This window comes from Haliotis asinina, chromosome 11 (genome assembly GCF_037392515.1).
Source record: "Haliotis asinina isolate JCU_RB_2024 chromosome 11, JCU_Hal_asi_v2, whole genome shotgun sequence".
NCBI classification, from domain to species: Eukaryota; Metazoa; Mollusca; class Gastropoda; order Lepetellida; family Haliotidae; genus Haliotis; species Haliotis asinina.
The window spans coordinates 32,694,783-32,710,128 of NC_090290.1; the positions used below are offsets into that span (position 1 = coordinate 32,694,783).

The following is a 15,346-nucleotide window of genomic DNA, read 5'->3' on the forward strand; positions in this document are numbered from 1 at the left end:
ATCCTTTCAGCAGTAAAATTACACGTATTAGTATCACTAATGCAATCAATGTTCGAAACTTGTGTTGTTGTGAATCACGTAAGGTTGTTGTCATTTATGACAGTATCACAGGATCATTCACTCTGGTTTTCGCGTTCCTGCTAAGATGCATCAATTTGCTCGCGCACCTTGATTACAAAAAACTGAGAGATTACAGTTAAACATAACAGCTTCTCAAACAGCGCAAAACAGTCCGTATATATCTTCAAGAAACAGCCGTTTCTTTCGCTGATGAAAGTCAAAGACACCCAAATAGAAAATGACATAAACATTACTTGGAAAACACATCATGTAACAACCAAAGTAAAATCCATCAGGTGTACAACCAAGAAAACCTGCTGTACCTGATGATGTTGTTTCGCTTTTTGTTGCGCCACTGGTTGTTGTACCACGAGTTGTAGTAGTGCCACTAGATGTAGTTGTGCCACTAGTTGTTGCTGAACTGGTTGTACCACTGGTGGTTGTACCACTTGTGGTTGTACCACCACTTGCAGTTGTTACACTACTTGTAGTTGTTCCAATGGTTGTTGTACCACTACTTGTAGTTGTTACACTACTTGTAGTTGTTCCAATGGTTGTTGTACCACTACTTGTAGTTGTGCCTATGGTTGTTGTTCCACTACTTGCAGTTGTGCCTATGGTTGTTGTTCCGCTAGTTGTAGTTGTTCCAATGGTTGTTGTACCACTGGTTGTAGTTGTGCCTCTGGTTGTTGTTCCACTAGTTGTAGTTGTTCCACTGGTTGTTGTTCCACTAGTTGTAGTTGTTCCACTAGTTGTAGTTGTGCCACTACTTGTAGTTGTGCCACTGGTTGCTGTACTACTACTTGTAGTTGTGCCCGTGGATGTTGTTCCGCCGGTTGAAGCTGTACCACTAGTTCTTGTTGTTCCACTGGTTGTTGCACCACTACTTGTAGTTGTGCCTATGGTTGTTGTACGACTAGTTGTAGTTGTTCCACTTGTTCTACTAGTAGTTCTTACACTGGTTGTTGTAGTGCTTGCTGTAGTGGTGCCATTGGTTGTTGTTCCTGTAGCTGTTGTTCCTAAATTTTGCACCGTTATGAATTCGTGATACATTTTAAAATTGTCTTCCTCGTACCCTTATGTAAGCCGAGTCTTTTTTGCGTGTCCTTGAAACAGCGCATTCGTTTATAGACACATGTTCCAGCAGTACAGTAAATAATTTCGACGTTGATACTACAATAATAACACGTAAATAAACCGAACATAATATATCGTCAAGGAAACAACTGTTTCTTTTCCTGATAACACATGAGGTCATGTAGGCACATAACCAAAAATGTGAAAAGATCAGAAAAGGTTCCTGAAAAAAATATCATCTAACCCAAAAATAAAACCCTTATCACTTGACTTGCTGTACCTGAAGATGTTGTTCCACTTGTAGTTGTGCCACTGGTTGTTGTACCACTAGTTGTAGTTGTGCCACTGGTTGTTGTACCACTGGTTGTAGTTGTGCCACTTGTAGTTGTGCCACTGGTTGTTGTGCCACTAGTTGTGGTTGTACCACTAGTTGTAGTTGTTCCAGTCGTTGTTGTACCACTCGTTGTAGTTGTGCCACTGGTTGTTGTACCACTAGTTGTAGTTGTTCCGCTGGTTGTTGTACCACTGGTTGTAGTTGTGCCGCTGGTTGTTGTGCCACTCGTTGTAGTTGTTCCACTGGTGGTTGTTCCACTGGTTGTTGTTCCTAAAATCAAGAGAGTTGTCAGTTGATGATTTGTATTAGTATTTCCTTGTATTTTTTTAATTATGGAGGACTCCATCCTGGAGGGTGGGTTTTCATTTAGCGCATTATGTTTCAGTAGTATGGTACAATACTTTCATCCCCTCCACTGTGCTCTTGGCAACCCATGCTTCTTGAATATATTTATTCTCACAGAATGCTCTGGTGAAAGACTGACACGAATTGCCTCCCCGAAATAAAACATACCCAATCCAGAGTATAATGAAAAGTTCAAAGTTCGAGGGGCAGAGTCAGGTCATGTTCATGGGCATCAACCATACGCACTTACGTTGCCACACGAAATGTTACAACATCAAAGATTAAATGATCTTCATTCATCAAGTGGATTAACCTCTTCGCTAGCAGAGGGCACAGCGTCGCGGCGTCACACAATTAAACCAATCATGTGCCCCGGTGATATATATATGTTTATGAGAGCAACCAGGGAAACATATGACATATAACTGTTAACAACAGAGCCCATGTCCATGTGTCCAAACAATTCATGAGACCCCTGATGGTTCACGTATCTTTCACTGTCAAAAAACGTTTTCTTGCATTTACTGGAAAGAATGATAAATTATCACTTACCGTGCAGAAAGTATTCCCTTGTCGTTATCGATATGGTGATTGTTATATCTTAACCCACTGAGTATGTGGTAAGAAAGATCAAGCTTTAAAGTGCTACCTTTTAACATGTGTAACACTTCAGCGTGAAGAGACCTTTATTCGTAATCCTTACTTGAAACTATACTATATGGCGTGACATACTCACAATGCAAGAGAAATCATTTCAATCCCTTTTTAATTAAGATATACACGCTCTTTTGTTAGAAAAGGAAATGGATGCAGGAATCGTAAATGTCGTTATGAACCATGTCACCTCTTGCATCAGGATGTAAGATCAGACATAGTGAGATCATTCAGCGAAGTACTCTCGTTCCTGTTTAGTATGCACTGACTTGATCATCCATCTAATGGCACCTAATGATACAAATGCTATTATCAAGCTACAACTCTAGCATCACTATGCACTGCGTCTGAGACGTCAATGTTTGTAATATGCCAATTCCAACCACTTGGTTGTGTCAACTGTATATGGGTGATATTATTATAGCGAAATAAGATCGCGTAAGCTAGATATGATTACAGAGGCGTATGGACGCTTAAGCTAAAGTACCTACTGTGTGTCTGTACATGCTATAATATAAAAAACTAGTTCCATCAATTTAATGGTCTCTAATGATACAAACTTTATTATTAACGTACAACTATATTTTACCTGTCACCCATCACGTCTGAAATACTAACGTTTGTAAAATGTGAATACCAACCCGCTCTATCATCTCCATATGTACCGGAGGCCATACATCCGGAATAAACAAATTGAAATTGAAATTTACATGCTCCTCCTAGTTTCCTACTACCACTGACACTAAACCTTATGCAGAATAAACATTAGATTCACCAGTTAGATCACCAGTAAAACATCTGACCAAAAACAAAAGTGATCACGAACTGCCATAGGTTGTTGTACCACTCGTTGTAGTTGTTCTGCTGGTGGTTTTTCCACTCGTAGTAGTTCTTCCACTCGTTCTTGTACCGCTAGTTGTTGTTCCTAAAATTGACATCCTTTCACTTTCTCATAATAAACTTCCACTCTTATCTTAATCCCGTTGCTTGTTGTATGGAAGGCTCTTCGACTCCATTCTTGAAAGCTGTTATTTGTTTGGTGCCACATGCTCCAGCGCTATAGGACATGATTTACATTCCCTGTACAGTACACTTGGCAACCTCTACTTCTTGAATTTATTCTTTCTGACAGGATGCTCTGTTGGTGAAAGCCTAACAAGAATTGCCTCCCGAAACAACATACTCTGTCCATCGTATATGTTGCGGCCTAATTCAACGCACAAGCTTCGAGGGGTACATTCATATCAGCAACGAACATAAAGGTCATGATCATAGGGCATCAAACAGACGCAACTGCGCTGCCACACGGGATGTAATAATATCAAAAGATCTATATTCAACGTTTGGACTTTACACACATCTTCATGGGAGCCCTAACGTATTTATGGCAGCGAGAAGTTTAGAATATAGTCCATACCCATGATCATCGAAAGAATTCATACGATCACTGCTCGTCACTCAGTGTCAAAACACCCAGTATCTCGTGCATTTGTTGGAAGGAACGATATATTACCACTTGCTTTTTTGAAAGGTATTCCTTGGTCCTGATTTATACGGTTATCCATATGTCCTCATTCTTAGAGTATGTGCTTACAAAGATACGCTGATTAGTTCTAGGTTTTAACATTCCTATCATTTCAACATGAAGAGCCCTTTCTTTATATATCCTTGCGTGATACTCCACCATATGCTTTGCTGCCCCTAAAAAACCTGACACACCCATCCTTTCGGCCAGTGCAAGAGAAATCATTTCAATCCCTTCGTTAAATATCAAATACACGTGCTAACGCAAATAATAAGTTTATATCTTAAAGAAAAGATTCCTCAGCCGATTCAACCCCCAACAATGGCGACAAATAAACAAACAAGGACAACGTTCACCAATGTACCAAAGAAAAAAATATAAAAAAAACACAAAAAACGTGTAATTATCAAATAAGAATCCCTCACTTAGAACACTCAAAGCCTATTGTACCTGAGGAAGTTGTACCACTGGTTGTAGTTGTTCCACTGGTTGTTGTACCGCTAGTTGTGGTTGTTCCGCTGGTTGTTGTGCCACTGGTTGTAGTTGTGCCACTAGTCGTTCTTCCACTCGTTGTGGTTGTACCACTGGTTGTCGTACCACTAGTTGTTGTTGTGCCACTAGTTGTTGTTCCACTGGTTGTAGTTGTACCACTCGTTGTTGTACCACTCGTTGTGGTTGTACCACTGGTTGTCGTACCACTCGTTGTAGTTGTGCCACTGGTTGTTGTACCACTGGTTGTAGTTGTTCCACTGGTTGTTGTACCGCTAGTTGTGGTTGTTCCGCTGGTTGTTGTGCCACTGGTTGTAGTCGTACCGCTGGTTGTTGTACCACTAGTTGTGGTTGTTCCACTGGTTGTTGCACCGGTTGTTGTTGTGCCACTAGTTGTTGTTCCCTTTGTTGTAGTTGTTCCACTGGTTGTCGTACCACTCGTTGTAGTTGTGCCACTAGTTGTTGTTCCACTGGTTGTGGTTGTACCACTCGTTGTTGTACCACTCGTTGTAGTAGTACCGCTGGTTGTCGTACCACTCGTTGTAGTTGTGCCACTGGTTGTTGTACCACTGGTTGTTGTACCACTGGTTGTTGTTCCACTGGTTGTAGTTGTTCCACTGGTTGTTGTACCGCTAGTTGTGGTTGTTCCGCTGGATGTTGTGCCACTGGTTGTAGTTGTGCCACTAGTCGTTGTTCCACTCGTTGTGGTTGTACCACTGGTTGTCGTACCACTAGTTGTAGTTGTGCCACTGGTTGTTGTACCACTGGTTGTAGTTGTTCCACTGGTTGTTGTACCACTGGTTGTAGTTGTTCCACTGGTTGTTGTACCACTCGTTGTGGTTGTTCCGCTGGTTGTTGTGCCACTGGTTGTAGTCGTACCGCTGGTTGTTGTACCACTAGTTGTGGTTGTACCACTGGTTGTTGTACCGGTTGTTGTTGTACCACTAGTTGTTGTTCCACTTGTTGTAGTTGTTCCACTGGTTGTTGTACCACTAGTTGTGGTTGTACCACTGGTTGTTGTACCGGTTGTTGTCGTACCACTAGTCGTTGTTCCACTTGTTGTAGTTGTTCCACTGGTTGTCGTACCACTGGTTGTAGTGGTTCCGCTGGTTGTTGTACCACTGGTTGTTGTACCACTGGTTGTAGTTGTTCCACTGGTTGTTGTACCGCTAGTTGTGGTTGTTCCGCTGGTTGTTGTGCCACTCGTTGTAGTTGTGCCACTAGTCGTTGTTCCACTCGTTGTGGTTGTACCACTGGTTGTCGTACCACTAGTTGTTGTTGTGCCACTAGTTGTTGTTCCACTAGTTGTAGTTGTACCACTCGTTGTTGTACCACTCGTTGTAGTAGTACCGCTGGTTGTCGTACCACTCGTTATAGTTCTGCCACTGGTTGTTGTACCACTTGTTGTTGTACCACTGGTTATAGTTGTTCCACTGGTTGTTGTACCGCTAGTTGTGGTTGTTCCACTGGTTGTTGTGCCACTGGTTGTAGTTGTGCCACTAGTCGTTGTTCCACTCGTTGTGGTTGTACCACTGGTTGTAGTACCACTAGTTGTTGTTGTGCCACTAGTTGTTGTTCCACTGGTTGTAGTTGTACCACTCGTTGTTGTACCACTCGTTGTAGTAGTACCACTGGTTGTCGTACCACTCGTTGTAGTTGTGCCACTGGTTGTTGTACCACTGGTTGTAGTTGTTCCACTGGTTGTTGTACCGCTAGTTGTGGTTGTTCCGCTGGTTGTTGTGCCACTGGTTGTAGTCGTACCGCTGGTTGTTGTACCACTGGTTGTGGTTGTACCACTGGTTGTTGTACCGGTTGTTGTCGTACCACTAGTTGTTGTTCCACTTGTTGTAGTTGTTCCACTGGTTGTTGTACCACTGGTTGTAGTTGTTCCGCTGGTTGTTGTACCACTGGTTGTTGTACCACTAGTTGTAGTTGTTCCACTAGTTGTAGTTGTACCACTCGTTGTAGTTGTACCGCTTGTTGTCGTACCACTCGTTGTAGTTGTACCACTTGTTGTTGTTCCTAAAATTGACATTGTTTCACTTTGTGATAATACACTTGCATTCTTAATCCCGTTGCTTTTTGTATGGAAGGCTCTTCGACTCCATTCTTGAAAGCTGTTATTTGTTTGGGGCCACATGTTTCAGCACTATAGGACATGGTTTTCATTCCCTGTACAGTACACTTGGCAACCTCTACACTTCTTGAATTTATTCTTTCTGACAGGATGCTCTGTTGGTGAAAGCCTAACAAGAATTGCCTCCCGAAACAAAACATACTCTGTCCATCGTATATGTTGCGGCCTAATTCAACGCACAAGCTTCGAGGGGTACATTCATATCAGCAACGAACATAAAGGTCATGATCATAGGGCATCAAACAGACGCAACTGCGCTGCCACACGGGACGTAATAATATCAAAAGATCTATATTCAACGTTTGGACTTTACACACATCTTCATGGGAGCCCTAACGTATTTATGGCAGCGAGAAGTTTAGAATATAGTCCATACCCATGATCATCGAAAGAATTCATACGATCACTGCTCGTCACTCAGTGTCAAAACACCCAGTATCTCGTGCATTTGTTGGAAGGAACGATATATTACCACTTGCTTTTTTGAAAGGTATTCCTTGGTCCTGATTTATACGGTTATCCATATGTCCTCATTCTTAGAGTATGTGGTTACAAAGATACGCTGATTAGTTCTAGGTTTTAACATTCCTATCATTTCAACATGAAGAGCCCTTTCTTTATATATCCTTGCGTGATACTCCACCATATGCTTTGTTGCCCCTAGAAAACCTGACACACCCATCCTTTCGGCCAATGCAAGAGAAATCATTTCAATCCCTTCGTTAAATATCAAATACACGTGCTAACGCAAATAATAAGTTTATATCTTAAAGAAAAGATTCCTCAGCCGATTCAACCCCCAACAATGGCGACAAATAAACAAACAAGGACAACGTTCACCAATGTACCAAAGAAAAAAATATAAAAAAAACACCAAAAACGTGTAATTATAAAATAAGAATCCCTCACTTAGAACACTCAAAGCCTATTGTACCTGAGGAAGTTGTTCCACTGGTTGTAGTTGTACCACTCGTTGTTGTACCACTCGTTGTAGTAGTACCGCTGGTTGTCGTACCACTAGTTGTAGTTGTGCCACTGGTTGTTGTACCACTGGTTGTTGTACCACTGGTTGTAGTTGTTCCACTGGTTGTTGTACCGCTAGTTGTGGTTGTTCCACTGGTTGTTGTGCCACTCGTTGTAGTTGTGCCACTAGTCGTTGTTCCACTCGTTGTGGTTGTACCACTGGTTGTCGTACCACTCGTTGTAGTTGTGCCACTGGTTGTTGTACCACTGGTTGTAGTTGTTCCACTGGTTGTTGTACCGCTAGTTGTGGTTGTTCCGCTGGTTGTTGTGCCACTGGTTGTAGTCGTACCGCTGGTTGTTGTACCACTAGTTGTGGTTGTACCACTGGTTGTTGCACCGGTTGTTGTTGTACCACTAGTTGTTGTTCCACTTGTTGTAGTTGTTGCACTGGTTGTCGTACCACTCGTTGTAATTGTGCCACTGGTTGTTGTACCACTGGTTGTAGTTGTTCCACTGGTTGTTGTACCGCTAGTTGTGGTTGTTCCGCTGGTTGTTGTGCCACTGGTTGTAGTCGTACCGCTGGTTGTTGTACCACTAGTTGTGGTTGTTCCACTGGTTGTTGTACCGGTTGTTGTTGTACCACTAGTTGTTGTTCCACTTGTTGTAGTTGTTGCACTGGTTGTCGCACCACTAGTTGTAGTTGTTCCGCTGGTTGTTGTACCACTGGTTGTTGTACCACTAGTTGTAGTTGTTCCACTAGTTGTAGTTGTACCACTCGTTGTAGTAGTACCGCTGGTTGTCGTACCACTCGTTGTAGTTGTGCCACTGGTTGTTGTACCACTGGTTGTTGTACCACTGGTTGTAGTTGTTCCACTGGTTGTTGTACCGCTAGTTGTGGTTGTTCCGCTGGTTGTTGTGCCACTGGTTGTAGTTGTGCCACTAGTCGTTGTTCCACTCGTTGTGGTTGTACCACTGGTTGTCGTACCACTAGTTGTTGTTGTGCCACTAGTTGTTGTTCCACTTGTTGTAGTTGTACCACTCGTTGTTGTACCACTCGTTGTAGTAGTACCACTGGTTGTTCTACCACTCGTTGTAGTTGTGCCACTGGTTGTTGTACCACTCGTTGTTGTACCACTGGTTGTAGTTGTTCCACTGGTTGTTGTACCTCTACTTGTGGTTGTTCCACTGGTTGTTGTGCCACTCGTTGTGGTTGTGCCACTAGTCGTTGTTCCACTCGTTGTGGTTGTACCACTGGTTGTCGTACCACTCGTTGTAGTTGTGCCACTGGTTGTTGTACCGCTAGTTGTGGTTGTTCCGCTGGTTGTTGTGCCACTGGTTGTAGTCGTACCGCTGGTTGTTGTACCACTAGTTGTGGTTGTACCACTGGTTGTTGTACCGGTTGTTGTTGTACCACTAGTTTTTGTTCCACTTGTTGTAGTTGTTCCACTGGTTGTCGTACCACTAGTTGTAGTTGTTCCGCTGGTTGTTGTACCACTGGTTGTTGTACCACTAGTTGTAGTTGTTCCACTAGTTGTAGTTGTACCACTCGTTGTAGTAGCACCGCTTGTTGTCGTACCACTCGTTGTAGTTGTACCACTTGTTGTTGTTCCTAAAATTGACATTGTTTCACTTTGTGATAATACACTTGCATTCTTAATCCCGTTGCTTTTTGTATGGAAGGCTCTTCGACTCCATTCTTGAAAGCTGTTATTTGTTTGGGGCCACATGTTTCAGCACTATAGGACATGGTTTTCATTCCCTGTACAGTACACTTGGCAACCTCTACACTTCTTGAATTTATTCTTTCTGACAGGATGCTCTGTTGGTGAAAGCCTAACAAGAATTGCCTCCCGAAACAAAACATACTCTGTCCATCGTATATGTTGCGGCCTAATTCAACGCACAAGCTTCGAGGGGTACATTCATATCAGCAACGAACATAAAGGTCATGATCATAGGGCATCAAACAGACGCAACTGCGCTGCCACACGGGATGTAATAATATCAAAAGATCTATATTCAACGTTTGGACTTTACACACATCTTCATGGGAGCCCTAACGTATTTATGGCAGCGAGAAGTTTAGAATATAGTCCATACCCATGATCATCGAAAGAATTCATACGATCACTGCTCGTCACTCAGTGTCAAAACACCCAGTATCTCGTGCATTTGTTGGAAGGAACGATATATTACCACTTGCTTTTTTGAAAGGTATTCCTTGGTCCTGATTTATACGGTTATCCATATGTCCTCATTCTTAGAGTATGTGCTTACAAAGATACGCTGATTAGTTCTAGGTTTTAACATTCCTATCATTTCAACATGAAGAGCCCTTTCTTTATATATCCTTGCGTGATACTCCACCATATGCTTTGTTGCCCCTAGAAAACCTGACACACCCATCCTTTCGGCCAATGCAAGAGAAATCATTTCAATCCCTTCGTTAAATATCAAATACACGTGCTAACGCAAATAATAAGTTTATATCTTAAAGAAAAGATTCCTCAGCCGATTCAACCCCCAACAATGGCGACAAATAAACAAACAAGGACAACGTTCACCAATGTACCTCAGAAAAAAAAATAAAAAAAACACCAAAAACGTGTAATTATCAAATAATAATCCCTCACTTAGAACACTCAAAGCCTATTGTACCTGAGGAAGTTGTTCCACTTGTTGTAGTTGTGCCACTTGTTGTTGTACCACTGGTTGTAGTTGTACCGCTGGTTGTCGTACCGCTCGTTGTAGTTGTGCCACTGGTTGTTGTACCACTGGTTGTTGTACCACTGGTTGTAGTTGTTCCACTGGTTGTTGTACCGCTAGTTGTGGTTGTTCCGCTGGTTGTTGTGCCACTGGTTGTAGTTGTGCCACTAGTCGTTGTTCCACTCGTTGTGGTTGTACCACTGGTTGTCGTACCACTAGTTGTTGTTGTGCCACTAGCTGTTGTTCCACTGGTTGTAGTTGTACCACTCGTTGTTGTACCACTCGTTGTGGTTGTACCACTGGTTGTCGTACCACTCGTTGTAGTTGTGCCACTGGTTGTTGTACCACTGGTTGTAGTTGTTCCACTGGTTGTTGTACCGCTAGTTGTGGTTGTTCCGCTGGTTGTTGTGCCACTGGTTGTAGTCGTACCGCTGGTTGTTGTACCACTAGTTGTGGTTGTTCCACTGGTTGTTGCACCGGTTGTTGTTGTGCCACTAGTTGTTGTTCCACTTGTTGTAGTTGTTGCACTGGTTGTCGTACCACTCGTTGTGGTTGTTCCGCTGGTTGTTGTACCACTGGTTGTTGTACCACTAGTTGTAGTTGTTCCACTAGTTGTAGTTGTACCACTCGTTGTAGTAGTACCGCTTGTTGTCGTACCACTCGTTGTAGTTGTACCACTTGTTGTTGTTCCTAAAATTGACATTGTTTCACTTTGTGATAATACACTTGCATTCTTAATCCCGTTGCTTTTTGTATGGAAGGCTCTTCGACTCCATTCTTGAAAGCTGTTATTTGTTTGCCACATGTTTCAGCACTATAGGACATGGTTTTCATTCCCTGTACAGTACACTTGGCAACCTCTACACTTCTTGAATTTATTCTTTCTGACAGGATGCTCTGTTGGTGAAAGCCTAACAAGAATTGCCTCCCGAAACAAAACATACTCTGTCCATCGTATATGTTGCGGCCTAATTCAACGCACAAGCTTCGAGGGGTACATTCATATCAGCAACGAACATAAAGGTCATGATCATAGGGCATCAAACAGACGCAACTGCGCTGCCACACGGGATGTAATAATATCAAAAGATCTATATTCAACGTTTGGACTTTACACACATCTTCATGGGAGCCCTAACGTATTTATGGCAGCGAGAAGTTTAGAATATAGTCCATACCCATGATCATCGAAAGAATTCATACGATCACTGCTCGTCACTCAGTGTCAAAACACCCAGTATCTCGTGCATTTGTTGGAAGGAACGATATATTACCACTTGCTTTTTTGAAAGGTATTCCTTGGTCCTGATTTATACGGTTATCCATATGTCCTCATTCTTAGAGTATGTGCTTACAAAGATACGCTGATTAGTTCTAGGTTTTAACATTCCTATCATTTCAACATGAAGAGCCCTTTCTTTATATATCCTTGCGTGATACTCCACCATATGCTTTGTTGCCCCTAGAAAACCTGACACACCCATCCTTTCGGCCAATGCAAGAGAAATCATTTCAATCCCTTCGTTAAATATCAAATACACGTGCTAACGCAAATAATAAGTTTATATCTTAAAGAAAAGATTCCTCAGCCGATTCAACCCCCAACAATGGCGACAAATAAACAAACAAGGACAACGTTCACCAATGTACCTCAGAAAAAAAAATAAAAAAACACCAAAAACGTGTAATTATCAAATAATAATCCCTCACTTAGAACACTCAAAGCCTATTGTACCTGAGGAAGTTGTACCACTGGTTGTAGTTGTTCCACTGGTTGTTGTACCGCTAGTTGTGGTTGTTCCGCTGGTTGTTGTGCCACTGGTTGTAGTTGTGCCACTAGTCGTTGTTCCACTCGTTGTGGTTGTACCACTGGTTGTCGTACCACTAGTTGTTGTTGTGCCACTAGTTGTTGTTCCACTTGTTGTAGTTGTACCACTCGTTGTTGTACCACTCGTTGTAGTAGTACCGCTGGTTGTCGTACCACTCGTTGTAGTTGTGCCACTGGTTGTTGTACCACTGGTTGTAGTTGTTCCACTGGTTGTTGTACCGCTAGTTGTGGTTGTTCCACTGGTTGTTGTGCCACTGGTTGTAGTTGTGCCACTAGTCGTTCTTCCACTCGTTGTGGTTGTACCACTGGTTGTCGTACCACTAGTTGTTGTTGTGCCACTAGTTGTTGTTCCACTGGTTGTAGTTGTACCACTCGTTGTTGTACCACTCGTTGTGGTTGTACCACTGGTTGTCGTACCACTCGTTGTAGTTGTGCCACTGGTTGTTGTACCACTGGTTGTAGTTGTTCCACTGGTTGTTGTACCGCTAGTTGTGGTTGTTCCGCTGGTTGTTGTGCCACTGGTTGTAGTCGTACCGCTGGTTGTTGTACCACTAGTTGTGGTTGTTCCACTGTTTGTTGCACCGGTTGTTGTTGTGCCACTAGTTGTTGTTCCCTTTGTTGTAGTTGTTCCACTGGTTGTCGTACCACTCGTTGTAGTTGTGCCACTAGTTGTTGTTCCACTGGTTGTGGTTGTACCACTCGTTGTTGTACCACTCGTTGTAGTAGTACCGCTGGTTGTCGTACCACTCGTTGTAGTTGTGCCACTGGTTGTTGTACCACTGGTTGTTGTACCACTGGTTGTTGCTCCACTGGTTGTAGTTGTTCCACTGGTTGTTGTACCGCTAGTTGTGGTTCTTCCGCTGGATGTTGTGCCACTGGTTGTAGTTGTGCCACTAGTCGTTGTTCCACTCGTTGTGGTTGTACCACTGGTTGTCGTACCACTAGTTGTAGTTGTGCCACTGGTTGTTGTACCACTTGTTGTAGTTGTTCCACTGGTTGTTGTACCACTGGTTGTAGTTGTTCCACTGGTTGTTGTACCACTGGTTGTAGTTGTTCCACTGGTTGTTGTGCCACTGGTTGTAGTCGTACCGCTGGTTGTTGTACCACTAGTTGTGGTTGTACCACTGGTTGTTGTACCGGTTGTTGTTGTACCACTAGTTGTTGTTCCACTTGTTGTAGTTGTTCCACTGGTTGTTGTACCACTAGTTGTGGTTGTACCACTGGTTGTTGTACCGGTTGTTGTCGTACCACTAGTTGTTGTTCCACTTGTTGTAGTTGTTCCACTGGTTGTCGTACCACTGGCTGTAGTGGTTCCGCTGGTTGTTGTACCACTGGTTGTTGTACCACTGGTTGTAGTTGTTCCACTGGTTGTTGTACCGCTAGTTGTGGTTGTTCCGCTGGTTGTTGTGCCACTGGTTGTAGTTGTGCCACTAGTCGTTGTTCCACTCGTTGTGGTTGTACCACTGGTTGTCGTACCACTAGTTGTTGTTGTGCCACTAGTTGTTGTTCCACTAGTTGTAGTTGTACCACTCGTTGTTGTACCACTCGTTGTAGTAGTACCGCTGGTTGTCGTACCACTCGTTATAGTTCTGCCACTGGTTGTTGTACCACTTGTTGTTGTACCACTGGTTGTAGTTGTTCCACTGGTTGTTGTACCGCTAGTTGTGGTTGTTCCACTGGTTGTTGTGCCACTGGTTGTAGTTGTGCCACTAGTCGTTGTTCCACTCGTTGTGGTTGTACCACTGGTTGTCGTACCACTAGTTGTTGTTGTGCCACTAGTTGTTGTTCCACTGGTTGTAGTTGTACCACTCGTTGTTGTACCACTCGTTGTAGTAGTACCACTGGTTGTCGTACCACTCGTTGTAGTTGTGCCACTGGTTGTTGTACCACTGGTTGTAGTTGTTCCACTGGTTGTTGTACCGCTAGTTGTGGTTGTTCCGCTGGTTGTTGTGCCACTGGTTGTTGTCGTACCGCTGGTTGTTGTACCACTAGTTGTGGTTGTACCACTGGTTGTTGTACCGGTTGTTGTCGTACCACTAGTTGTTGTTCCACTTGTTGTAGTTGTTCCACTGGTTGTTGTACCACTGGTTGTAGTTGTTCTGCTGGTTGTTGTACCACTGGTTGTTGTACCACTAGTTGTAGTTGTTCCACTAGTTGTAGTTGTACCACTCGTTGTAGTTGTACCCCTTGTTGTCGTACCACTCGTTGTAGTTGTACCACTTGTTGTTGTTCCTAAAATTGACATTGTTTCACTTTGTGATAATACACTTGCATTCTTAATCCCGTTGCTTTTTGTATGGAAGGCTCTTCGACTCCATTCTTGAAAGCTGTTATTTGTTTGGGGCCACATGTTTCAGCACTATAGGACATGGTTTTCATTCCCTGTACAGTACACTTGGCAACCTCTACACTTCTTGAATTTATTCTTTCTGACAGGATGCTCTGTTGGTGAAAGCCTAACAAGAATTGCCTCCCGAAACAAAACATACTCTGTCCATCGTATATGTTGCGGCCTAATTCAACGCACAAGCTTCGAGGGGTACATTCATATCAGCAACGAACATAAAGGTCATGATCATAGGGCATCAAACAGACGCAACTGCGCTGCCACACGGGACGTAATAATATCAAAAGATCTATATTCAACGTTTGGACTTTACACACATCTTCATGGGAGCCCTAACGTATTTATGGCAGCGAGAAGTTTAGAATATAGTCCATACCCATGATCATCGAAAGAATTCATACGATCACTGCTCGTCACTCAGTGTCAAAACACCCAGTATCTCGTGCATTTGTTGGAAGGAACGATATATTACCACTTGCTTTTTTGAAAGGTATTCCTTGGTCCTGATTTATACGGTTATCCATATGTCCTCATTCTTAGAGTATGTGGTTACAAAGATACGCTGATTAGTTCTAGGTTTTAACATTCCTATCATTTCAACATGAAGAGCCCTTTCTTTATATATCCTTGCGTTATACTCCACCATATGCTTTGTTGCCCCTAGAAAACCTGACACACCCATCCTTTCGGCCAATGCAAGAGAAATCATTTCAATCCCTTCGTTAAATATCAAATACACGTGCTAACGCAAATAATAAGTTTATATCTTAAAGAAAAGATTCCTCAGCCGATTCAACCCCCAACAATGGCGACAAATAAACAAACAAGGACAACGTTCACCAATGTACCTCAGAAAAAAAAATAAAAAAACACCAAAAACG

General features: G+C 42.9%; 1 pseudogene; it reads right to left on the reverse strand.

The window, feature by feature from the left end:
• The window catches only part of LOC137255371 (mucin-19-like), a 194,076-nt pseudogene that overhangs the window by 31,499 nt on the left and 147,231 nt on the right, over window positions 1-15,346 (reverse strand).